We start from the raw sequence: 27,914 nt of genomic DNA on the forward strand, positions 1-27,914 counted from the left end.
TGTAGTGTATGACTTGTATTGTATTAATTCTTTTGCAAGTATAACATTCATAATATATATATAAGGCGTTGGACCCTAAGCCCAGGTATCTGTGTATTTCTTATAGTGTTAAGTATTTTCAGAGCGTCGGTGACGCTCGAACAGCTTTTAAGATAATCAGGCTACACAAGGTTGCATCTACACCCTATCTCTACACTAAGGTTTTGCTGCATAATACACTGTTTATGGTTTAGATATAAAGGTTTAACATTGTGAGCGTCTGCGCCGCTGGTGATCTCCTCGTGGTCCCGAGCGTCCGCTACGCTATAGCGAATCATTACGTTAGTCGGCAGCCAATAGCGTGCCTGCCTGTGATCTCTTGGCCGTGAGCGAACGTTACGCTTGAGCGTCTCGACTACGGCTAAGCGATTGTTACGCAACATGCGTACCCTTACGGTACTCCATACATAAATAGCGTACAGTGTTCTTAGACCTCATAAAGGGTTTTATATAAGATAATATTTAGCTTTATCAGGACACTGGTGAGTCTTTTTCTGAGGTCTGTGTACATTTTCGGTATCGCCTGCCTAGAGAAATGGAACCTAGATGGTATTTGGTACCGGGGACACAGTACCTCCAACAAGTCTCTAGTTGCCTCTGCAGTAATGATGGATACCACAACCACGTTTCTCACCGCCCAGGATGCCAAGGCCTCAGTTATCCGCTTTGCAGCAGGATGACTGCTGTGATATTTCATCTTCCTCGCAAAGGACTGTTGGACAGTCAATTGCTTGGTGGAAGTAGTAAAAGTGGTCTTACGAGTACGACTTCCCCTCTGGGATGACCATCGACTCCCAGCAGCAACAACAGCAGCGCCAGCAGCAGTAGGCGTTACACGCAAGGATGCATCGGAGGAATCCCAGGCAGGAGAGGACTCGTCAGAATTGCCAGTGACATGGCCTGCAGGACTATTGGCATTCCTGGGGAAGGAGGAAATTGACACTGAGGGAGTTGGTGGGGTGGTTTGCGTGAGCTTGGTTACAATAGGAAGGGATTTACTGGTCAGTGGACTGCTTCCGCTGTCGCCCAAAGTTTTTGAACTTGTCACTGACTTATGATGAATGCGCTGCAGGTGACGTATAAGGGAGGATGCTCCTAGGTGGTTAACGTCCTTACCCCTACTTATTACAGCTTGACAAAGGCAACACAAGGCTTGACAAATGTTGTCCGCATTTCTGTTGAAATACTTCCACACCGAAGAGCTGATTTTTTTTTGTATTTTCACCAGGCATGTCAATGGCCCTATTCCTCCCGCGGACAACAGGTGTCTCCCCGGGTGCCTGACTTAAACAAACCACCTCACCATCAGAATCCTCCTGGTCAATTTCCTCCCCAGCGCCAGCAACACCCATATCCTCCTCATCCTGGTGTACTTCAACACTGACATCTTCAATCTGACTATCAGGAACTGGACTGCGGGTGCTCCTTCCAGCACTTGCAGGGGGCGTGCAAATGGTGGAAGGCGCATGCTCTTCACGTCCAGTGTTGGGAAGGTCAGGCATCGCAAACGACACAATTGGACTCTCCTTGTGGATTTGTGATTTCGAAGAACGCACAGTTCTTTGCTGTGCTTTTGCCAGCTTGAGTCTTTTCATTTTTCTAGCGAGAGGCTGAGTGCTTCCATCCTCATGTGAAGCTGAACCACTAGCCATGAACATAGGCCAGGGCCTCAGCCGTTCCTTGCCACTCCGTGTGGTAAATGGCATATTGGCAAGTTTACGCTTCTCCTCCGACAATTTTATTTTAGATTTTGGAGTCCTTTTTTTACTGATATTTGGTGTTTTGGATTTTACATGCTCTGTACTATGACATTGGGCATCGGCCTTGGCAGACGACGTTGCTGGCATTTCATCGTCTCGGCCATGACTAGTGGCAGCAGCAGCACGAGGTGGAAGTCGATCTTGATCTTTCCCTATTTTTGGAACCTCAACATTTTTGTTCTCCATATTTTAATAGGCACAACTAAAAGGCACCTCAGGTAAACAATGGAGATGGATGGATACTAGTATACTTATGGATTGACGAGCGACTGCCGACACAGAGGTAGCTACAGCCGTGGACTACCGTACTGCGTCTGCTGCTAATATAGACTGGATGATAATGAGATATAAAATATATATATATCACTACTGCAGCCGGACAGGTATATATTATATAATGACGGACCTGCTGGACACTGTCAGCTCAGCACTGCAGACTCCTAAAGTAAGCTACTAGTATCAAGAAGATAGAAAGAAAAAAAAAACACCACGGGTAGGTGGTATACAATTATGGATGGACGAGCGACTGCCGACACAGAGGTAGCTACAGCCGTGGACTACCGTACTGCGTCTGCTGCAGTGCTAATATAGACTGGATGATAATGATATAAAAAATATATATATATCACTACTGCAGCCGGACTGGTATATATTATATAATGACGGACCTGCTGGACACTGTCAGCAGAATGCGTTTATAGAATAAAAACACCACACGATGAGTGTTTAACTTTTTCAGGCAGACAATCACAATATACTGGTGGTCAGTGGTCACTGGTCAGTCACACTGGCACTGGCACTCTGGCAGCAAAAGTGTGCACTCTTAAAATATGTACTCCTGCTATAACTGCTCCCCAGTCGCCCCCACAATTAAGCTGTGTGAGCAGTGAGCACTCAGCACAGTCAGATATACAGTATTACATAGATGATGCAGCACACTGAGGCTGAGCACAGATATGGTATGTGACTGTGTCACACTGTGTATCGTTTTTTTTCAGGCAGAGAACGGATTAATTAAACTGGTGGTCACTGGTCACACTATCAGCAAGTTGTACTCCTAATATGCTCCCCAAAATTAGTAAATCAAGTGTCTCTACTCTCTACTACTCTCTAGTCTACTCTAAACGGAGAGGATGCCAGCCACGTACTCTCCCTATCAATCTCAATGCACGTGTGAAAATGGCGGCGACGCGCGGCTCCTTATATAGAATCCGAGTCTCGCGATAGAATCCGAGCCTCGCGAGAATCCGACAGCGGGATGATGACGTTCGGGCGCGCTCGGGTTAACCGAGCAAGGCGGGAAGATCCGAGTCTGCCTCGGACCCGTGTAAAAAGCGTGAAGTTCGGGGGGGTTCGGTTTCCGAGAAACCGAACCCGCTCATCACTAGCTTGGTCCTCTCCTTTTCTCTCTCTATACGTCATCTTTAACTTCCAATATCATCTCTATCCAGATTATTCTCAGACCTATCTTTCCTTCCCTGATCTCTCCCTTGCTCTCCTCACTCGTATCTTCAACTGTCCCTCTGCTATCTTTTCTTGGATGTCCCAGTGCTTTCTTAACCGTAACATGTCTAAGACTGAGCTGATCATCTTCCCACCCTCCCGCATAACTTCTCCTACCACAATTTAATTATCTGTTGATGGCACTAAGATCTCCTCTAGCCCCCAATTGTGCTGTCTTGGAGTAATCCTTGACTCCTGCCTCTCCTTTAAACCACATATTCAGCACATCTCACAAACCTGCCATTTTCCTCTCAAAAATATTTCCAGGATCAGACCCTTTCTCACCCAGGATGCTACTAAGACAATTAGCCACTCACTGGTCATTTCCAGACTGGACTACTGTAATCTCCTAACTGGCATCCCTGACAAATGCCTCTCTCCACTCCAATCTATCCTCAATGCTGCAGCCCAGCTCATCTACCTCGCCAAACGTACTGTGTCTATCTCCCCTCATACAAGCCCTTCACTGACTTCCCTTTCAGAGTCCAATTCAAACTTCTCACACTCACAAAGCTCTCACAAGCTCCTCTCCCATTTACATCTCTGACCTTATCTCCCTTTATACTCCTACTCATCCTCTTCGCTCTGCTAATACTCACCACTTTTCTTGCCTACTGATTACTTCCTCCCACTCCTACCTTCAAGATTTCTGACATCCTGCTCCCTTTCTCTGGAATTCTCTACCTCTCCCCCTCAGACTCTACACCTCTCTACAAAACTTCAAATGGGCTGTAAAGATCCACTTCTGCACCAAACCAAGCCTAATCTCATCCTAACTCTCTGTTCCATGTTCACTGTCCACCCCATCTGTGTTTCACTCCTGTCTGCCTCTCCTCTTTAGAATGTAAGCTCTCACAGGCAGGGCACTCAACCCTCATGCGTATCCTTCTCTTAAACCATCTTTGATGGCACCAACTCCCGTGGCTTTCTGAAACCCTGATTCTTATGTCAGTGTCATCTGCTGTTGTAGATGTGTTTATTTACCCTGTGCTTGTCCTATATTGTCTTTAACTTTAAGTCACTATTTTCCTGTTTTGATAATTCGTTTATGTACTCTGTAATTGGGTGCTGCGTATCCCTTGCAATGCCATATAAAAAAAGATAATAATAATTATTAATAATAATGAATATATTTAAAACTTTTCCAGCACTATTTTAGTTTATATAAAAAAGAATCACATTTGTAAAATATTGATTTTTTTTAAATGTATTGTTTTTAACCAAACATCAGTGACTGATTTATATTACTTTTTTCCCCCCAGCAGCTGCTCTCTGCAGCCATCGGTTGTACACAGGCATTTAATTTACATTTTCCTGGCAGATGCCGTGGGTAGCCACCAAGCCTCCCGTCCAGCAGTGATCGGCTGAATGGCAGGTGCTTAGGGAGGGAACCAGCAGGTCCCTCTGAGAGGGACAGCTGCTGGAAGATTATAATTATCACTGGACTTTTTTTTTTTACTGCGACCATGTCAGGGAAAGCCGAGCCTGGCTCGGTGGTACCTGATGCAAGCGGTTAAGTCACAGTAGTGTGGCTTCTTTCTATAATTTGGTCATTGTCCTGTTGGAAGATAAATGTTCGAAGTCCAAGTGCTCTTGTACACCTGTCAAACCGTAATGGAAGGGTCCTAATGCGAGCTCAGGGTGGACAGAAACCTCCCGTGGATCAGAAGGGCAACATTCTGTAGTATGAGGAATTCAAACTTTAACTCTGCAATCAATGGCAGAGTTAAAGTTTGAATTCCTCATACTACAGAATGTTCCTCCATTTAATCATTGAGTGAAGGATTTCTTAGAATGGCAAGTTGCTCAAATCAACTAATTGTTACCTTTACAGGTGATTGCAAGGTTGGGGGAGGGCTAATCTAGACAAGAAAAAAATCCACAGCACACGTTAATGGACCAGTAAATTAGATTTGCAACCTATATGATAGTAGTAATGCAGAGATCTTGGTTACATATATTTGCAAAGATATGGTTAAGCCACCAGCCTACCTTCCCATACAGATCATATTTATGATGCATGTATGCTATTGTACAATTCACAATCTCTGTCATGGAAAACTAACTCTGTTAGAATTGTCATCGACCTCCTTTACTACAGCTCTACTTGCTCCATTTCAGAGAAAATCCAGTTCTAGGCAGATTCATGGTTCCTTAACCCTTTACCTAAGTCATTATTTAACAAAACATGCTATTGCTTAATCTCTTTGGTTTAATAACTGATTTATGAACTAAATAAGGACAGACTAACGACATGGACACCCTTGTGTCTCGTAGTCCTTAAGGGAACTTGTCCAGTTAGCTGTATTGGTTGCAGATAGCTCTTCATATTTTGTGAGGTGGACTTTCCCAAAGCAGCCTTTACCACTATCAGATACACAATGTCCTCTGCCCTCAGGACTCCGTGCTATAACTACTTCCCATCTTCCCTATGTCTGTTCCCTTTTGGCACATAGCTGCCTGCGCTGCTCTGCTTTGGCACCCTGAACAGCCCTTGAATATTTTTGCGCTCCCATTGCTAGTACCAGTAGCATTGGCGAGTCTCATAATTTCAGAGGTCTGGTGATACAGAAGATTGTTGACTTTTGTGGTCGCTGCAGAAGGTGGATGGAATGCCATTGCTGATATCACAGGACTTCAGTTAGTCCTCTGTATGATGTTCTATACTGTCCAAGTCTTCTATCTAGGATGGTTAACTAGAAATTCATCCACCAGCTGGCTGCTTGTTTGGGGTATTCTTTAATCTCTGAATCCATTCTATTAAGCAACTAATCCAGGATATGGTAATTTATTGGCCTACCAATCCCTGGTTGCATATTCAACACAGCTATCTCATGAACTCCAAGATCTACATCCAGGATAGTAACTCATTCATCAGCTAAGCTGTTTACTCTAGGGCAGGTCTGGCCAAACTGTGACTTTCCAGCTGTTGTGAAACTACAATCCCTAGCATGCACTGCTACAGTTTTACTATTAGGAAATGATAAAACTGTGGCAGGGTATACTGGGATGTGTAGTTTCACAACAGCTGGAGAGCCACAGGTTGGCCATGCCTGCTCTATGGTCTTTGTACTATGACCTGAGAACTTTTTTTAATCTTTGGATTTTATTTTACTAAGCAATTGCTCCAAGATGTGGTAGCTTTTTTGGACCACCAACCACTAGTTACAATTTATATGCATCCATCTCATGAACTCCCCATGAGAGAAATCATTACATCTCATACTCCTGATTTGACTCGGCATGCCAGGCCAATAGTACTGACTTAATGGCCTCACACTTAGCTCATTCATCTGTACTCAACTCATTGTACACTTCTAGTGCTTTCTTATTATTAGAAATTCCAGAGTTGGTTGATGGATGTCTACCCATACAATGGAATTGACTAGACCCAATTCAGAGGCGCGGTGTCTAATGTGCCGGTGGTGTTTACCAGGAACCCTTGTGAGCAGGTATGGGTTTCACTGTGCCTGACATGCAGGTCGTGGTCCTCTAACTGGGTTTCCTAATGGGAGCTGATATTTAATTACCATGAGGCATATAAACATGGAGACAAGAAACTGGGTATGAGTTGGACTGGTAGGTCAGGAGTATGTAGGAGGCAAGGAACACACTGGGAAGGCAGGAACAGAACACAGTGAAGGCAAGGACAAAGAACAGAGCACAGGGAAGGCAGGAACAGGATACACAAGCAGAGTAATGTTACACATTCATTTCATTAATCTGCATTCAATACATTTTGTAAATATGTTATGTTACAATAAATGTAATTTGGATGATAGTCACAGTGTGCAAACAAATATGTGTCATATAACTATCTTATTTGTTTACAGCTTCACCTATAACACAGTGTGATACAAAACTATCACATCACCATGATGAAGTAAGAAAGTTTAAAAAAAAAATGGATTGTGATGTCAACAATATCTAATTTTTGTGAAATGTTTTTTTTTTCTTTCAATAAGCACAAAATTAGGCCCATCAAGGGTATCATCATGACATCCCTCTAGGCTACCTCCATCATCTTGGGAGGAGTGCCATCCACGCCTTCTGGGAAATGTGTCTCCAGCTCTGCAACACCTTCTGGTAAGGGACACACACACAAAAAACAAACAAACATTAAAGTATAGAACAGTTTCAAACATGGAAAAGTATGTTGTAAAAAATGCACATTATTAATATTAGTCTATAGGCTGAGCTCTGCTGTACTACATTGTTAAATTATCTGCTTAATGCAACTGAAGTACATGCTGGAAGCAACAAATAGCTGGACTGATCATTATTAGTTGGATTTACCTTGCTTGGATTATAAAAAAAAAAAAAAAAAAAAAATCCAGCTGAAGACAAAGCCGCGCCAAGACCAAGAGCTGCAAAACAGTGTAGAACAGACATGTTGGATGCAATATAATCATTTGATCGGCCACAGGTGAATTAATAGAAATAGAAAAATCTAAAATGTGTTACATAAACATTACGTAGTTTGAATGCTAATTTTCTGCGCCTGGCTACAGCCATAGAGACACAAACTTCAGCTATCAATAGAGTGCAAGAAGCACAAACAAATGGCTTTGCAAAATGTATAAATATTAACTACTGAATTTACTCAAAGCCAAGAAGGTTTAGCCTCAGAAATAGATTACAACAAACTCATATTAGTGAAGGCAGGAAAACCAAATTAATATGACTTGCAGTTTACATAGGCGTGCACAGCACATTTTAGTAGGGGGTGCGCGACTGGAGTGGCGTGTCTAGCACCGCCTACTGGGCGTGCCTAGCGCCACCCACTGGGCGTGTCTAGCACCACATATTAGCATTGGAGACCGCATGTCCAACTGAAAGATCCATTTACTCTCTAACTGCAATAGAGTCTTTCCCCTGTTACCTCCCCTAATATTGACTGGGACATGATCTATCAACTTAGAACGTATACTGGCAATGCTGTGCTTAGCTAGTGCGCAATGTCGTGCAACTGGCTGCTCGCTGCCTCCAGCCCAAGGGCAGCTCTTATGGTGGATCTGTGGCCCGCCATCCTCTCCCTGAACTGTCTTTCTAAATAAATATATTTATATATATTAGCTGAGCCAAGTCTAGTCTATAGGCGCACTCAAATTACTGATAGAACCCCTCTCTTTCTCCTCAGTGAATGAGTCTGTCTCACCTGCCCTCCTCTCTGTACTGCTGCTCCAGCGGCAGATAGTCCTAGGCTCCCCTGGGCTGGCGTGTATCTGGCTGTCGGCAATGGAAGGCAGGGCAGGGCACACACGTGAAGTGTGCGTGACTGAGTGGAGAGAGCCCGAGCACGGGCGGGAAGACAGCGCAGGGTGGGCAGTGAGGAAGGGCGTGTGGTGTGACATCAGCACGTCACATCGCGAGGCAGTCAGATCTTGACTGAGGCCTGACTCGGGTTGGCCCCGGCAATAACCCGGGAGTTCGAGTTGGTGTAAAAGTGGTATTAGAGGTGATGATTGGATGGCCCTGTCTGGGAGTTAAGGTATCCATGATTCAATTTCTATTTATATACAAAAGCATAAATTAAACCACCAAATCTATACAGATATAGCCATCCTGCCACCAAAACGACCCTTCCTTTTTCTTACCCCAGAGATTTTTCAACGTGTAGCACACTGAATATGCTAAAATGAACACCATCAGTTTTTTTAGTATTGCCCCCAAAACTTTTCATGCCACATTGTGATGTACCCCGATATATATGCCACATTGTACTGCTCCCAATACACATTATGCAACATTGCAGTGCCCCCGATACACATACTGTCATATTGTAGTGTTTCCTGATACACATTATGCCATATTGTACTGCTCCCAATACGTATTATTCCACATTGTAGTGCTTCCAATACACATTATACCACATTGTAGTGTCCCTCAATACACATTCTAGTGTCCCCAGATACATATTATGCCTCATTGTAGTGCTCCCAATAAACATTATGCCTCATTGTAGTGCTCCCAATACACATTATGCCACATTGTAGTGCTCTCGATACACATTAATCCACATAATAGTGCTCCCTATACACATTATGCCAAATTGTAGTTTGTAGTGTCCCCCAATACACATTATGTTATATTGCAGTGCCCTGATACATATTATGCCAGGTGGTCTTCTGTATGCCGAATGTCGGGATCCCAGCGCACAGTATACCGGCGCCGGAATCCCGACACCCAGCATACCGACAACTATTCTCCCTCATGGGGGTCCACGACCCCCCTGGTGGGAGAATAAAATAGTGTGGCGCGCGTAGCGTGGCGAGCGCAGAGAGCCCGCAAGGGGCTCCTTTGCGATCGCCACCCTGTTGGTATGCTGGCGGTCGGGCTCCCGGCGCCGGTATGCTGGTCGCTGGGAGCCCGAGCGCCGGCATACCATACTACACCCATTATGCCACATTACACTGCTCCCAATAAACATTATACCACATTGTACTGCTCCCGATACACATAATACCACATTATAGTGCTTCTGATACAGATTATGCTACATTGCAGACCCTTGATACACATTATGCCACATTGTAGTGCTCCCAATACACATTATGCCACATTGCAGTGCTCCCAATACACATTATGCCAAATTGCAGTGCTCCCGATACAAATGTTGCCACAGTGCAGTGCTCCCGATACAAATTATGCCACATTGTAACGCTCCCAATATACATTATGTCATATTGTAGTATACCCAATACACATTATACCCCATTGCACTGCTCCCAATACAAATTATTCCACTTTGTAGTGCTTCCAATGCACACTATACCACATTGTAGTGTCCTCCGATACTCATTATGCCACATAGCAGCGCTCCCGATCTAAATATATATATATATATATATATATTATATATGGACCAGGATCCGGCACTCCATGAGAACAACATAGATTACTTTGCCGGGTGCCCTCCAGAGAACATGTCAAATGGAGTGTCTCACATAAACTTCCAACGGCAGCACTCCGGACAGATAAATAAAGTTCAAAGAGACTGCATGTCTTTGCAACGTTTCAGCTCCTTTATTGAGCTTTTTTCAACCTTGAAAAAAGCTCAATAAAGGAGCTGAAACGTTGCAAAGACATGCAGTCTCTTTGAACTTTATTTATCTGTCCGGAATGCCGCCGTTGGAAGTTTATATATATATATATATATATATATATATATATATAATCCGTCTGGGTCTGGCACTCCCCCTGCTTGGGCTACGATATAAACATGCTCCGGTGCCCTCCTGACAGTCTTGGCTGGCTGTCTATGTAGTATGTTTACAAGGCACGGCACTCAGGAGACTCATGAATAAGTGCAAAAAACGGTGTAGTTTAATTAAGTGGGTCAGTGTTTCGGGGTTCGGGGACGGGGTCCCCAAACCCTGAAAACATTAACCTAATGAATAAAACTGCACAGTTTTTTTTTAGCACTTATTCATGAGTCTCCTGAGTGCCCCTTGTAAACATTCTACACACATATATATATATATATATACACACAATCAAGCGGTGTGCGGCACTCAGGATTTGAATAAATGCTCACCGCAATCTGTCCGTCTTCAACGTTTCAATTTTTACTCAAAAAATTGTCATCAGGAAGCATACACATACAAGAAACTACTCACCTTATATCCCCCACCATTGTGCTCGTGTCTTGCGCCCGCCCGGCGAGGTCCGTCCGGCGCCTGTAGCGCTGAGTGATGACATCATCGCGTATAGCGTGATGCACGTCCAAGTGCGCCCATCACCATGACAACCCGGTGACACTCTCCTGTATACATATAAACAATATCAAGTGCTGCTGACAGTGTGTTAAATGCAGACACCAAATCCAACAACAAGGGCATGATTGAAAAATAGAGTGATAAGAGGTATGGGAGGAGGAGATCCTAATAACCGTCATACATAGATGATACAGTGCCTCGCCTGTGTCACAGGAAGATAGTGAGGCTAACTCTGCACAATTACAGATGGCTGGAGGTGTGTTCCCAAAATAATGGATGCATTATGCCTGAAGCTAATAGATAATGAAAAGAGGGTCCTCCTGCGTTCTGTGTTAATATATAACTAACTACCCCTTAGTGACCCTGAGATAAAGGTAAAGAGGGTGTTATTAAGGTGTAATTGACTATATACACTGTGAGTATGGCTGTAATTGGCTAAAACTCAAGAAAGAGAGAAAGACACACATTTAAGTGGCTAATAAAGTGGAGGATGCAAACAAGGCCACTATTAAGTCAGACAGAAAATAAAAAAAAAGAAAAAAAAGAAAAAATAAATAAAAAAAAGCATGCTAATGATACAGCTTCATTTAGTCCTCTTGGTGTGATCACATCCAACTTCTTAATCCATCTGATCTCACATCTGAGTAAAGCCTTGTGTCTGTCCCCTCCTCTAATTCTCATAGGTATATGATCGATCATTCGATACCTTAAACTGGTTAAGGAATGTTTCATAGTGGCAAAGTGGCGTGCCACTGGTTGATCACTAGTTCCTTTAGTTAAGGCCAATCTAATCGCTGATCTGTGTGCCGTCATTTTTTCCTTAAATTTCCTCATTGTTTTACCAATGTAACTTAAGCCACAAGGGCAAATTATTTGGTAAATCACATGTGTCGATTCACACGTTAAGTGATGTTGAATGCGGATTTTATAGCCCAGGTGTGGATGACAAAAAGTGTCCCCAGTGATAAGATACTGGCATGTTGTGCATGTGCAGCGGAAACAACCCATCTTGCGTGTTGGTAAGAAGGTGATGCTGGACGGTTTCGTTTTCTCAGATATGTCCGTTTTAACCAAGATGTCTCTTAGGTTTTTAGAGCGCTGATAACATGGCATGATGTCAGTGTCTTGCATATTGAGTTTTTTGTCTGTTTGAATAAGGTTCCAATGTTTTTTGGTCACTTTGTCCGCCTCTTCTGATGCAATATTGAAAACACTTTTCCAAGGGAATTTGGACCTTGATGTATCTGGGATCTTCTTCTGTAAAAGTTGACTTCTTTCCATTGATAACACCTTGGATTTAGTGATACTGAGGGTTTTAGGATCATAGCCTCTCAAAATGAAGCGGTTGATCAGCTCATCCATTTGGGCTGCTGCTATGGAAGCCTCTGTATTGATTCTGTGGATCCTGATCATTTGTGAGTAAGGCAAACCTCGTTTTAACCCTTTAGGGTGACAACTCGTGTTATGGAGAAATGTATTACGGTCTGTCGGTTTTGTAAAGACCGTAGTCTTGACATATGAGTCAATGATAGAGATCTTGACGTCCAAAAAGTCAATGGTGTTCTGATCCATTTTATAAATGAGTTTCACGGGGCTACTAGATGCATTATGCGTGTCCAGCCTGCTCTGAAGTAGCTTTGGTGATCCTCTCCAGATGATCAGGAGGTCATCGATGAATCTTTTATACAGAATAATATTCGAAGAAATATTCGCATCTGAGAAGAAAATGTCTTGCTCCACGTCGAACATATATATATTCGCGTATGTAGGGGCCACGGCTGATCCCATGGCACAGCCTCTTGGACGTGCATCACGCTATACGCAATGACGTCATCACTCAGCGCTACAGGCGCCGGACGGACCTCGCCGGGCGGGCGCAAGACACGAGCAAAATGGTGGGGGATATAAGGTGAGTAGTTTCTTGTATGTGTATGCTTCCTGATGACAATTTTTTGAGTAAAAATTGAAACGTTGAAGACGGACAGATTGTGGTGATCATTTATTCAAATCCTGAGTGCCGCACACCGCTTGATTGTATGTATCCGTTTGGACAGTGAAGGCAACAGGGACATATTACCTTTAGTTATTGGAGTGCCGGACCCACCACAAGCTATATATATATACACATAGACATGCACTAGGAAACATACACAAACATATGAAACTCATTTTATCACTCATTTTTTTATGGTGCTGAAATACCTTGTTAGGAGACACAACAAGCTGCAGAGGAGGCACTGAGTCAGGCGGCTCAGTGAGGGCTAGCGAAGCACCGGCATGTAATGTCCGGTGTGTAGACTGCAGTGAGCGCTGTCGGTGGGAGGGGAGTGGGAGTGGTCTGGCTGCTGCAGTGCCAGACTTCTAGTGAGCGGGGCCTCAGACGGCCCCTTGCAGACTGTGTAGCAGGAAAAAACTTTTCCTGTCTACTCTACACCAGCAGGAGCCCTGTGACTGTGTGAGTCTGACCGGGGCGGCGCAGCGGTAGGGGCTGTGGCAGTCCGGGCAGTGCAGCAGGTGATCCAATCATCGCTGTCTGTATGCTGCTGTTGTAGCAGTGCTACTGTAGCACTGCTACAACAGCAGCACACAGACAGCGATGATTGGATCGCAGGCATGATGTGCAGGGGATGCAGGATATTAGGGGGGGGTGCCTGTGCGCACCAGGCACCCCCCGTGCGCACGCCTATGGCAGTTTATAAGAGCCTTCTACTAATGCTATACATGAGCTAAATAACAATGTTGCATCTATTGCTGCATAACTTTTACTGTAAATCTTTTACCAGAGAACACACTCAGTTCACTCCTGCACCCAGTTTATCACCAGCAACATCACCCAGGTGTGGCCTACAACCCCATGATGGGTATATTGGGGTACATCATCAGTATCCTGACAGCCGGCAAAATAAATGCCTCCCGAATAAAGGCTACTTCTGTTCTAACCTATCCTATGGTATTGTGTACTAAGTATTTATTGTGCCCTAAAAACTATGGACCTGATTCTGATTTTGGAATAAGGTAAGAAAGAGCAAGTAACTGTGCACCTTGGCAAAACCATTTTCACTGCAAGGAACTAAATACTTACAATTGTTTGCATGCAGGGTAAATACTGGCTGCTTTGCCCACAAATACTGGGAAGCTTTATTTTTAAACTGGAATTTAGAATAGAGTTTGGGCAAGCCTCACAAATTTACATTTTTCTCTGGCAGGGTCCACAGGTTATCCACAGGATAACATTGGGATATGATGATGTGACAGCGGATTTGCACCAAACAGTCAAAGCTTTCGGCCTCCCAGCATGCAACGGACCTGTCCATATATCCCCGCCTCCTGGCTCAGGGAAATCAGTTTTTTGTTTGGTGCGGCAGGAGCCGGACCATGGTTAATGGGCTGCTGATTTTTAGCAGCCATAAGCTTTTTTATTTTATTTTTATAGTCTTACTCATTTTTTTTTTGTGTGATCTCTTTAAAAAGTTTCTTATACGTACCTTAGATAGAGTCACTCCAACAACTTCCCGCCGGGTTTTGACAACGCTTACCCACGTGTACAGTGCTGTTTCTGTGTAGGATGTACTAGCAAGTCCAGCAGACGTTACCAGGCTGTGGCCAGAGCATGAGGAGAAGGTAAGGCATCGGTTCCGCTTAGTAGGGGAACGTGGACACAGCCGCACTGTTTCAGGTTGGAGACTACCGAACAGTCGCAGATGCGGCTGCCACCTCGGGTGCACCAGCGCTAGGCCTCAGGGATTATAGGCTCCAGGGGTAGTATGAGGACGTGATCCCTAGGATTGATGTCTGCAGTGGGGAGTAAGTCATTCCCTTGGTCATCCCTCCCCCCGGTTCATGACCAGTTTCCTCCGAGTTTCCTGCCATGAACGGAGTCCCCGCTTCTGTCTGAGATGCTGTGTGACTGGTGCGTCAGTGTTCACTTGGGCGTTTGTGTTCACTGTATGTTTACAAGGCGAGTGTGTACACTATTAGCGTCTGGATCCGCTCAACGTTTGCTAACGTTTAGCACAGCTACGATCGTTAACTCAGACATGTGGTGCGACGCCCAGCACAGGGCTAGTCCGCCCTGCATGTCAGTGCCCCCCCCCCCGCACAAATACAAATGCATCGCTTAGCGGCGATGCCTTTGTATCTGAGGAGTAACTCTCGGCCAGCGCAGCTCCTGCGGCTGGCCGGGAGTTGCTTGTCGCTCCCGCTGGCTGCATCGGCTACATGAGACATCATGCAGCTACCGCGGACCGCCCCCCCAATGGTCCGGCCACGCCTGCGTTGGCCAGACCGCTCCCCCTAAACGGCGGCTTAGCGCCGCCGTTCAGCCCCCTCCCGCCTAGCGACCGCCTTTGTCTCGGAGGCGATCGCTAGGTAACGAAAGCTGCCATCTACCGGCGCACTGCAGCGCCGGCGCATGCGCATTTCCGACCCAATCACAGCGCTGCGACAAACTGCAGCGAGCGATTGGGTCGGAATGACCCCCTAAGTCTCTATCTACCTTTGCGTATGAATAGTTAGATAAGTGCCTGATGCATATGAGTCTGAAAACTATTGCTGCTGTTTTCATTCGCTGTTCGACTGAATACGTTTAAAACTCCTGTTCTCCTACATACTTGAAATGTATTTGTAGATGATTATGTGCTCATATTGCTTATTATACTATTGTATAACCTGTGGCTGATTGCTAGTGTGATTGCTGACTTTACTATACGTAATTCTGTCAGTTTTCTCTGTATTCTGATCCTCAATGCTGGTGCAAAGCAGGGTAGGGTTGGATTGTATGTCACTTTAACAAATTTTAAAGTGGTTACAGTCACAAATTGTGTAGTTAACACTGTACAGGTGTGTGATTTATTTATCATGTCTAAGAGCGGCAAGGGTGAGGAAAATACACTTTCCTCAGCAGCACCAACACTTATTTCATGTTTGTCTTGCAAAGATGGGTTAACCTCTCAAGATCTGGTTCAAAGTGGATTATGTGCAAATTGACTTAGCTTTAACTGAAGCCTCTTAAATAATCTGAGGCAGGCGCAGGTTCAAGTTGAACCCCCATGGGCTACTTTTTCACACACATTAATATAGCTGAGCGGATATTGCCAGCTCCTATACCAAAGATAGGTTATCCTATTAACCCTTACATGCAACATTCCACTTGGGGTTATCACATCCAGCACAGGAATTGGCAGCCTCTCAACAAAAGCATGCTGAAAGGCCGGTGGTAAGTAAATCACATAGACATGAAACAACATCTTCACAGTCTACACATGTTTCAGATGAGGACTCGTCGAAGGATGAGAACTCATCGCACTCCGGGTCTGCATACAGAGACGAGGAGGAAGGCCTCAGCTCAGTGGATACACCGAGCTAATTAGTGCTATGAAAGCCATTCTATCCTTAGAAACGGCAGCAGAGCCTTTGTTAAAATCTAAGACACCTGTGTTTAAACATCCCAAAACAGTTAGGACTGAGTTTCCTGGGTCAGATCAGCTGACAGAAATTATGCAGGAGGCCTGGGTTACGCTCAGTAAGAAGTTTAGGATCCAAAGAAATGGAATTCCCATTATCCTCTTCCAGCTGTGGACTGTTTAAAAGGGGAAGTGGCTCCCAAAGTAAATATGCATGTCATTCGATTGGTGCGAAAATCTACATTACTTCTGCCTTCAACATCCTTAAATGATGTCGTGGATAGGAAGATACTGTAGATGGTTTTTCTAAAATCCATTTTGTTTTTGTCTGGGGCAATCATAAGACCAGCCATGGCTTCAGCCTGGATGGCAAAAGCAATGACAGCCTGGGCTGATGCATTGGAGGATGATCTTTCAGTGGCAAAAATCACATATAGCACGTATCAAACAGGCAGCTATTTTTATGGAAGAAGCAGCTTTGGATATGGGTACAATTGCCTCTCAGGCGTCAGCCTCAGCAGTAGCAGCTTGCAGAGCGGTTTGGCTACGTACATGAAAAGCTGAATACAATAAGTCCTTGCCTTTTACTGGAGATATTCATTTTGATAAAGAATTAGACAGTATTTTGGAGTCAGAAGCAGATTCCAAGAAAGTAAAGTTTCCTTCCATATACAAATCCAAGCCTAGATTTCCAGCTTTCTGACTCAAGAAAAAGCAAAAGGAAAGGGTTATGGCAAACAGTCTCAATCTGACAAGTCTAATAAGACTGAAAAGCATTGGCCTACCAGAGTGCCGGCTCCTAAATCAGAAAATAAGCCATCAGCCTGGGGTATCCCAGGGTGGGTTGCTGACTTCTTCAGTGCAGAAATCTGGAAGCAATCTACCACAGATGCCTGGGTGCAAGAAGCAGTATCTCACGGTTATGCGTTTGCTTGCAAGAAAAACCCTCCTCAAAGGTTTTTAGTACCAGACCGTCTTCAGCGGAAATGAAGGCCATGGCTTTGCAAGAGGCAGTTCAGAAGTTGCTTCAGTCAGGAGTGATGATTCCAGTTCCCCCTGCACAACAAGGACAAGGTTTTTATTCCAACCTGTTTTTAGTCCAGAAGCCAAATTGGTCGTTCTGGCCCATACTCAATCTCATAGTGCTGAACAAGTACATTTGGGGGCCTCAGTTTCTAAATAGCTGGTTACTTTTGCTGCTGGTTATTTGACTCGCCACCCCTCTATATTAGGAGTACATTAATAATCACAATCACACTCAGACACGCGCGTTTCACAGAGTTTCAGACGCGCGTTTCACAGAGTGTTTTTTCAGTAGCCCTGAAAAAACACTCTGTGAAACGCGCGTCGGCGGTTCACGCTGCACTAGAGTGGAAATAATGCATGCATGCTAATCATATGTGTATATGTCTGAGTGTGATTGTGATTATTAATGTACTCCTAATATAGAGGGGTGGCGAGTCAAATAACCAGCAGCAAAAGTAACCAGCTATTTAGAAAATCTATTACTAGAAGAGAGACATAGTGTCTAATATACTCCTTTATAGACTGCATATATAGAGGTGCCCGTGGTGTATTATACAATCCTATAGCAAATACAATATGATAGGGTATGAAACCACGGCTCTCTCCAATTAATTGGCTGAAAGATGCAGATTTTATTTAGTAACCAATTCTATGCATGTGTGGGGAATACATTGTAAGCGGCAATATAATGAATATATGGTAATTAAACAACTGCCCTCTCACAAGTATATTAAGCATCCAGCCACCAGCAGTAACTTATAGTGAACTGAATATAATATCATAAGACACTATCATATAGGAGTAGAAAGCTGGAATTGTTTGTTACTGAATAGGAAACCATTACTGCCCACACATAAAACTCAGTGGCACGCAGCTGCTCTGAATACATTGTAAACAATTGTGTATTAATCAGAGGTGGAAGGGCAGGAGGTTGATACTTACTAACCATCATATGCACCCACTAACCCGCAGACTCTATATAGAAAAATTGCAACAAATCTGTTACTAAAATAACCAAATCTCCAGAGAGAAACAAGTGAGTGGATTATTTTGGAAACAAATTTATGTGTCAACTCCCTCACTCTAAGTTAAAGCTGCATACATAGAGCAGTGGATCCCCTCGAATGAATTTCTCATAATAAAGTATCATTCCTCTGCAATAAAAGGGTGTAGTATAAAGTGATACAATCAGTACCTCAGAGAATAACACATTCCCACTAAGTGGATACCATCTAAGTTGAGATTACGAGCTATGATCACTGTAACAAAAGGTGGAATGTACCAACAGTGAGATACAGCATCTCTTCTTTATACTGACAGTGCTGACTACATAGATTGAGAGCACCAGTTGATAATATGGAATCTTAACTGATCACATAGGGTGATATTAAGGAATAATAAATAAACAATAAACTGCTGAAAACTTCAATTATACATATGCACCTTGCAGAGTAAAATCTGTTGATATATGAGACAGGGGTTCACCAGCCAGCAGCTATTAAAATCCTAGAGTAAGTGTATTGACACAGACACATTGAAAATTTCAGAAATGACACAATATCTCACAATATACTGGAGAGTTTGGTAACTGATACAAAACAGAGACAGATTGCAATACGGATATTGATATAAATCTTTATTCACACAATATCAGAAAATACACATAAAATATATAGAGGTCATTGTACCCATTAAGTAAATAGAAGAGCAGTGCATGACACTCAGAGTGCAGCGTGTGTTTTTAATTATTACACTTTGTCTTGTCATTACATGTTGGTTTTAATATTTCACAGTTACAGGTCTTTTAGATAAACTGGAATAAAAGTTATATTTTAGGTAATTGTTTAATTATTTTTGTGCGCCATTTGAGACCAATCCTTTCTTCTTTTTGGTATACAAGTTCTGTAAAGTTGGTAACACTACGGTGTGTGGCAGCACCCCCATAACTAATTCAAATTTATGAAATAGAAAATAATATGGGGTTTGTAGTAGTATAAAAAAATAACATACAATACTATACTAGTGCAGTAGCTTCCCCACTCCCCTTTTCCCCAGATTAGTTATGACTCATTTGGGGGCTGTGCTGGACTCAGGTCTTCAGAGAGTATTTCTACTACTAAACAAAATATCCAAAATTCAGTCAAGGATTCAGGAGCTGCTACACAGTCAAAGGGTATTCATTCACACCTTAATACGTGTGATGGGATTGATGGTGTCGACATTCGACATGGTGGATTGTGCTCAGTTCCATTCGAGGCCTCTGCAATGTCTGATCCTTTCCAAATGGAATGGTTTTCATCAGACTATAAAAACGCAGACTATGGTCCTTCCTCTGGGAGTAAGGAGGTCATTAGCCTGGTGGCTACAGACATCCCATCTGGACAAAGGGAGACCCTTTTAGCTATCAGATTGGGACAACGGATGCCAGCCTTCAGGGCTGGGGAGCAGTGTCAGGAATGATTTGTTTCCAGGGGCAGTGGACCAAGGAAGAAAGTTGCCTGCCAATAAATATATTGGAAGTCAGGGCCCTATACATGACACTAATTCAGGTAAAGGACATCCTTCAGGGGAAACCAGTTCAGATTCGCTCAAACATTGCAACGGCAGTAGCGTACCTCAACCAACAGGGAGGAACTCGCAGCTAGAAAGCAATGAAGGAGGTAAGTCACACTTTAAAGTGGGCAGAACTTCATCATCCAGCCTTGTCCTCAGTGTTCATTCCGGGAGTCCTAAACTGGGAAGCAGATTTTCGCAGTAGACGCACCATTCGTGCAAACGAATGGGCTCTACACCCCGAGGTCTTCCAGACCCTGGTCGACAGGTGGTGGTTGCCGGAGATAGATTTCATGGCATCCCATCAGAACAACAAATTTCCCGCATACGAGTCAAGAACAAAGAATCCCAAAGCGATCTTTGTGGATACCCTGTCGGTGAGATGGGACTTTCATCTGGCCTATATGTTACAACCAATCGCCCTTTTAACCAGGGTGATGAGAAAGGTAAAACAATGAAGGGGTGCCATGATACGAATAGCTCCGGCTTGGCCCAGAAGACATTGGTACACAGATCTGCAGAGGATGTCGATGGATGCTCCATTCCTACTCCCTCAACGTCCAGATCTACTGTCTCAAGGTCCTTGTTATCACGGACACCTGGATCTATTGTCTTTTACAGCGTGGCTCTTGAAACTTCCATCCTGAAGTCAAGAGGATTCTCACAACAGGTAATTCAAACATTGCTCAGAGCAAGGAAACCTTCCTCAGTTTGCATTCATCACCGAATATGGCAAGTCTATATTCAGTGGTGCAGTGAACGGAATTTTGACCCTAGATCTTTCAGAGTTTTCAAGGTCTTAGCATTCATTCAGGCCGGAATGGATAAAGGTTTAAGGGTGGCTTCCTTGAGAGTGCAAGTGTCAGCATTGACTGTATGGTTCCAAAAGATAATTGCTAACCTACCGGATGTGCACACTATTTTCCTTTTGTTCCTCCTACAGTGCCTTGGGATTTAAGTTTAGTCCTAAAGGATCTTCAAGTTGCCCCATTTGAACCACTTAAAAGAGTGGATCTTAAATGGTTGACAGCTAAAGTTCTCTTTCTACTGGCCATAAATTCAGCTAGAAGAGTTTCAGATTTAGGGGCATTGGGGGTCACATTCGGCATTGTATGTTCGCCATTCCGAGTTGTTCGCTCGTTGCCGATTTTCGCTATACTGCGAATAGTCGCTTACTGTGCATGAGCAAGGTTCGCAGTGCGCATGCGCTTAGTTATTTTACACAAAAGTTAGGTATGTTACTCACGGCATAACAAAGCTTTTTCATCGCTGTGCTGATCGTAGTGTGATTGACAGGAAGTGGGTGTTTCTGGGCAGAAACTAGCCGTTTTATGGGAGTGTGCGGAAAAACGCAGGCATTCGAGTTGCAAAACGCAGGAGTGGCTGGAGAAACGGGGGAGTGGTTGGGCAAACGCTGGGTGTGTTTGTGACGGCAAACCAGGAATGAAAAGGACTGAGCTGGTCGCAATGGCTGAGTAAGTCTAGAGCAACTCAGAAACTGCTAAGAAATTTCTATTCGCTATTCTGCTAATCTTTCGTTCGCAATTCTGCTAAGCTAAGATACACTCCCAGAGGGCGGCAGCTTAGCGTGTGCAATGCTGCTAAAAGCAGCTAGCGAGCGAACAACTCGGAATCACCCCCATTGTTATGTCATCCTCCATTTCTGATTTTTTTTTACAGATAGAGCAGTTCTCAGAACTAAATCTAGGTATCTTCCTAAGGTGGTGTCTCAATTCCACCTTAACGAAGAAATTGTAGTCCCGGCTTTCCAGAGGCCGGACCTTTCTGTGGGAGAAGCATTGTTGGACGTAGATCGTGCCAGTGCCATCAGAAGAGAGGATGGCCTGCTGATAAGCAGACACTGGCAAGGTGGCTTCAGATGACGATTTCAGAAGCATATTCTCAAGCTGATCTCCCTGTTCCGGCTAATGTCTCTGCTCACTCTACTTGTAAGGTAGGTCCATCATGGACAGCACAATGTGGTGCTTCAGCAGAACAGATATGTAAGGCAGCCACATGGTCTTCCATTAACACATTCATTAGACATTATGCCGTTGATACCTTTGCCTCTCAGAACGCTGAATTCGGGCAAAGGATTCTCCTGTCCAATCAGGAGCGTCCCCTCCACTAAATTGCTTTGGGACATCCCAATGTTAACCTGTGGATAACCTGTGGACCCTGCAGGAGAAACATATGTTATGGTGAGAACTTACCATTGATAACGGTATTTCTCCTAAGTCCACAGGGATCCTACCCTGATGCACCTGATTTGAGGATCCTTTTACTCACTTACCTCTTCCCTCTTGTATGGAAGGGTGTGCATGTGTGATCTTCTTGCCTGTTTAGGGCTATCTATGTTGCTCCTGCTTTGAGCTTTGGAAAAACATCTGATTTGCCTGAGGCAGGAGGCAGGGATATATGGATGGGCCCGTTGCTTGCTGGGAGGCTGAAAGCTTTGACCATTTGGTGCAAATTCGCTGTTATGTCATCCCAATGTTATCCTGTGGCTCCTGTGGACTTAGGAGAAATACCATTATCAACGGCAAGTTCTTACCATAACGTATATATTCCAGAACATAGAAGTGACTCACAGGCTCCTCACATAACATGGATGGATTCTGATTTCTCCAAAGTCACATCTACAACTGATTGTCACGATCCGGGTATCTGGACGCCATTTCTTACCCATCAGATGCCTCCTAAGGCTGGCTCAGCGCTCCAGGACCGGATCCCATCTGTTATCCTGATGTGTACATTCCTGTATCCTCTCCTGTCACTCTGGGACGCTGTCACAGTAAACGCCATATTACACCTGGCATGGCGTCTCCCGCGGCCTCCGCCGCCGTCCCTGAACTTCTGCATGCAGAGTGTCTGAGTGGCGATTACGTCAGCCGCGGCCTCCGCTGTGTCCGCGTGGCTGGATGTGCATCTGTCAGCCTGGCGCCTCCTGTCTCCGGTGGCCGGCGCCGCCATTACTGTTTTCATTACCACATGGATTACAAACCAAACTTCCCTCCAAGTGTCTGCATGGGCGCAGCCATCTTGGATTCTGTCAGCTGATCATTTCCACCAATCTGTTCTCAGTATTGATAATCTGCATAATTGCCTAGCCAATCCCTTCCTTGCTGCAGGTATAAATACACTGTGCCTGAGCAAGGAAGGCGTCAGTGCTTTGGTTGTCAAACCTAGTTCCTGTTTGTCTCTCTCCTGTGATTGTCTTCCAGGTTCCAGCTCCTGTCTCAAGACTTCCACCATAGAGACCCGCACCAGCATTCCACCTGCGGTGTAGCCTGACTCTCCAATCCATTGTGGATTCATCTGTTTCCAGCTACAACATTACCTGCTTCCAGCTCAGCTTCCAGCAGAGTACAGCTTCTCTTAAAGGGCCGGTGTCCTTTCTACACTTTACCACTCTCCACCGGTATTATTATTTCTCCGCTCTCAAGTTCTACATTTCAGTTCATATTTCATCGCTCCCAAGTTCATTTATTATTTAACTGGTTCCAGCCAGTATCCACTCCGTGCTAACAACAGTCTGGTTCCAGCCAGTATCCACAGCAGCTGTTTTACCTTCAGCAACCCAGCTTTTCCTGGAACACCAGCTGGCACAATCCTGGGTTATCTCCATTGCTACAGTCGGGCCTGGTAAGGACTTTCCATCTAGAAGATTATAAGAACTATCTCACACTACCAGTGCCCTGTGGCTCCTGCCATCCTGTAGTACCCAGGAACTGTATTTATTCTTTGCTGACTTTTACGTTTTCTTTTACTGCTGCTGTGTTGCGGAGTTGTCATAATAAACATCATTGACTTTTATCCAAGTTGTCATGGTCACGCCTTCGGGCAGTTATTATTCATGTTACTTACATGTCCAGGGGTCTGATACAACCTCCCAGGTTCCGGTACATCTCAGCCCCTACAACTGAGGCTGCCTCCCGTCAGCTCAGGCCCTCAGTTGTGACAGTAAGCACTGACCTAATGAATCCAGCCGGAGACCAGGATCAAGCGGCCAGGCCGATGCAAGAACTGGCAGCCCGACTAGAACATCAGGAGGCTGCACAGGGCCACATCATCCGCTGTCTCCAGGATCTCTCTACTCGGCTGGATGGGATTCAGACAACTCTCCGTGGATCAGGCGCGTCTGGTGCGTCAACCACAGTGACTCCAGCTATAACCCCACCCACCTTACCCATTTCTGCTCCACGTCTTCATCTTCCAACGCCAGCAAAATTTGACGGATCTCCAAGATTCTGCAGGGGATTTCTCAACCAGTGTGAGATTCAGTTTGAGCTACAACCTGGCAATTTTCCCAGTGACCGTACAAAAATTGCCTACATTATTTCTCTTCTCAGTGGCTCAGCCCTTGATTGGGCATCACCGTTATGGGAGAGGTCCGACACCCTGCTATCTTCCTACACTGCCTTCGTGTCAACATTCAGGCGCATCTTCGACGAGCCAGGCCGGGTAACCTCAGCTTCATCCGAGATTCTCCGTTTACGCCAGGGGTCACGTACTGTAGGACAATATCTGATACAGTTCCAGATCCTGGCATCCGAACTGGCATGGAACGACGAGGCCCTGTATGCTGCATTCTGGCATGGCTTATCTGAGCGTATTAAAGATGAGTTAGCTACCAGAGACTTACCTTCTAAGTTAGATGAGCTAATCTCACTCTGCACGAAAGTTGATTTACGTTTCAGAGAGTGAGCAACTGAGCGTGGAAGATCATCTGCTCCAAAATCTTCTGCTCCTCCTCCTCGTCAACTGTCACCATCTAAAGATGAGCCCATGCAACTTGGCCGTTCCCGTTTAACTCCTGCTGAGCGCCGAAGACGTCTCTCCGAGTCTCTCTGTCTCTATTGTGCAGCTCCGTCTCACACCATTAATGCCTGTCCCAAACGTCCGAGAAACTCCAAATCCTAGCTCGCCAAGGAGAGGGCCGGCTAGGAGTAATGATCTCCTCTCCATCTCCTCAAGATTGTAATCTCCCAGTCTCGCTTCAAGTTGCTCAACGTTATCGGAACGTCATTGCCCTCCTTGATTCCGGAGCAGCTGGGAACTTTATTACCGAAGCCTATGTTAAACGGTGGTCCCTACCCACCGAGAGACTTCCTTCGTCCATTTCTTTAACTGCCGTGGATGGCAGCAAAATTTTTGATGCAGTTATTTCTTTAAGGACTCTACCAGTTCGTCTGAGAGTGGGAGTTCTTCATTCCGAACTTATTTCTTTTTTAGTGATTCCAAGAGCCACACATCCTGTGGTCCTGGGCCTTCCATGGCTCCGTCTTCACAATCCTACAATTGATTGGACGACTACGCAAATCCTGGCATGGGGTTCCTCCTGTGCTGAGACATGTTTGTTTAAAGTATTGCCTGTCTGTTCTTCCTCCTCCAGGTCGTCTGATGTTCCACCTCCTCCATATCAAGATTTCACGGATGTGTTCAGTAAAGCTTCTGCTGATATCCTTCCTCCTCATAGAGAATGGGACTGCCCGATTGATCTCGTTCCAGGGAAGGTTCCACCTCGAGGCCGAACTTATCCGTTGTCTCTGCCTGAGACGCATTCTATGGAGGAATATATTAAAGAGAACCTAGCAAAGGGGTTCATTCGACCTTCTTCTTCTCCAGCCGGCGCAGGCTTCTTTTTTGTAAAAAAGAAAGATGGTGGTCTGCGGCCGTGCATTGACTACAGAGGTTTGAACGACATTACCATCAAGAACCGTTATCCTTTACCCCTGATTACTGAGCTCTTTGACAGAGTTAGCGGAGCTACCATCTTTACAAAGCTGGACTTGAGAGGTGCATACAATCTCATCCGGATCCGTGAGGGTGACGAGTGGAAGACCGCCTTTAACACCCGTGACGGACATTATGAGTACCTCGTCATGCCCTTCGGATTGAGCAATGCTCCAGCTGTCTTCCAGCATTTTGTCAATGAGATCTTCAGAGACATTCTATACCGTCATGTCGTGGTCTATCTAGACGATATCCTCATTTTTGCCAACGATTTAGAGGAACATCGTTTTTGGGTTAAAGAGGTTCTGTCCCGTCTCCGTGTCAATCATCTCTATTGCAAATTAGAAAAATGCGTCTTTGAAGTCAAGTCCATTCCGTTTCTAGGGTACATTGTGTCCGGTTCCGGACTAGAGATGGATCCTGAGAAACTACAAGCAATCCAAAATTGGCCGGTACCCTTAACCCTCAAAGGGGTCCAGAGGTTCTTAGGGTTCGCCAACTATTACCGAAAGTTTATACGAGACTTTTCCACCATTGTGGCGCCTATTACTGCTTTCACTAAGAAGGGTGCTAACCCGTCCAAGTGGTCTGAAGAAGCCATGCAAGCATTTCATCTTTTAAAACAAAGGTTCATCTCTGCGCCTGTTCTGAAACAGCCTGACATCGACTCTCCTTTCATCTTAGAGGTGGATGCCTCCTCCGTTGGAGTAGGAGCGGTGTTATCTCAGAGGGCTAAAGATGGCCATTTACACCCTTGCAGTTTCTTCTCCCGGAAGTTCTCCCCAGCTGAGTGCAACTATGCCATTGGCGACCAGGAGTTGCTAGCCATCAAGCTCGCTCTAGAAGAGTGGAGGTATCTGTTGGAGGGAGCTTCTCATTCAATCACCATACTTACAGACCACAAGAACCTTTTATATCTGAAAGGCGCACAATGTCTCAACCCTCGTCAGGCCAGATGGGCACTTTTCTTTTCCAGGTTCGACTTTAAACTCCAGTTCTGTCCGGGCTCTCAGAATCGCAAGGCCGATGCCCTTTCCCGCTCATGGGAGCAAGAAAATGAGTCAGAGTCTTCAGACAAGCATCCTATTATAAATCCGTTGGCATTCTCCACGGTAGGGATGGACTCTACGCCCCCATCAGGGAAAAGTTTTGTGAAACCGATGCTAAGGAAGAAGCTCATGCATTGGGCCCACGCTTCCCGTTTTGCCGGACATACAGGTATCCAAAAAACCCTGGAGTTTATCTCTAGGTCCTATTGGTGGCCAACTCTGAAAAAGGACGTCTTGGAGTTTATTGCATCTTGCCCAAAGTGTGCTCAACATAAGGTATCCCGCCAGTCGCCTGCGGGGCAACTGGTTCCACTATCTGTTCCCCGTCGACCTTGGACCCATTTGTCGATGGATTTTATTACTGATTTACCCATGTGCAACAAGTTCAATACCATCTGGGTGGTAGTTGACCGGTTCACCAAGATGGCACACTTCATTCCTCTCACCGGTCTTCCGTCAGCTTCCAAGTTGGCTCAAGTATTCATACAAGAGATCTTCCGACTCCACGGTCTTCCTGAAGAAATTATCTCAGATCGAGGAGTTCAATTCACAGCCAAATTCTGGCGAAGTTTATGTCAAGTCCTCCAAGTCAAGCTAAAGTTTTCCACGGCTTACCATCCTCAGACCAATGGTCAAACCGAGAGGGTGAATCAGGACTTGGAGGCCTTCCTCCGCATCTATGTGTCCTCCTCTCAAGATGACTGGGTTCAATTACTTCCCTGGGCCGAGTTCTGTCATAACAACCAGTATCATTCTTCATCTGCTTCAACACCATTCTTCACTAACTTTGGATTCCACCCTAAAGTCCCTGAGTTCCAACCGCTTCCAGCAACTTCTGTTCCCGCAGTGGATATCACCTTGCATCAGTTTGCCAATATCTGGAAGAGCGTACGATCAGCTCTGCTCAAGGCATCGTTCAGGTACAAGAAGTTTGCGGATAAGAAGCGTCGAGCAGTTCCTGCTCTCAAGGTGGGTGATCGGGTATGGTTATCCACGAAGAATTTGAGGTTAAGAGTTCCCAGTATGAAGTTTGCACCTCGCTATATCGGTCCTTTCAAGATTGAACAAGTCATCAATCCTGTTGCTTACAGACTCCAGTTGCCTCCCTTCTTAAAAATACCCAGGACA

The 27,914-nt window shown here is 44.9% G+C and overlaps 1 long non-coding RNA gene across 1 annotated transcript in view; it reads right to left on the reverse strand.

Moving 5' to 3' along the window:
- Positions 1–6,891: 6,891 nt before the first annotated feature.
- Positions 6,892–27,914, reverse strand: part of LOC134909450 (uncharacterized) — a 46,103-nt gene continuing 25,080 nt past the window's right edge. The window contains exons 3-4 of the long non-coding RNA XR_010175937.1: positions 7,599–7,669; positions 6,892–7,385 (exon numbers count right to left, since the gene is read on the reverse strand). This is a non-coding gene — a long non-coding RNA (uncharacterized LOC134909450). The remainder of the gene's footprint in view (positions 7,386–7,598; positions 7,670–27,914) is intronic.

This window comes from Pseudophryne corroboree, chromosome 4 (genome assembly GCF_028390025.1).
Source record: "Pseudophryne corroboree isolate aPseCor3 chromosome 4, aPseCor3.hap2, whole genome shotgun sequence".
Taxonomy (NCBI): domain Eukaryota; kingdom Metazoa; phylum Chordata; class Amphibia; order Anura; family Myobatrachidae; genus Pseudophryne; species Pseudophryne corroboree.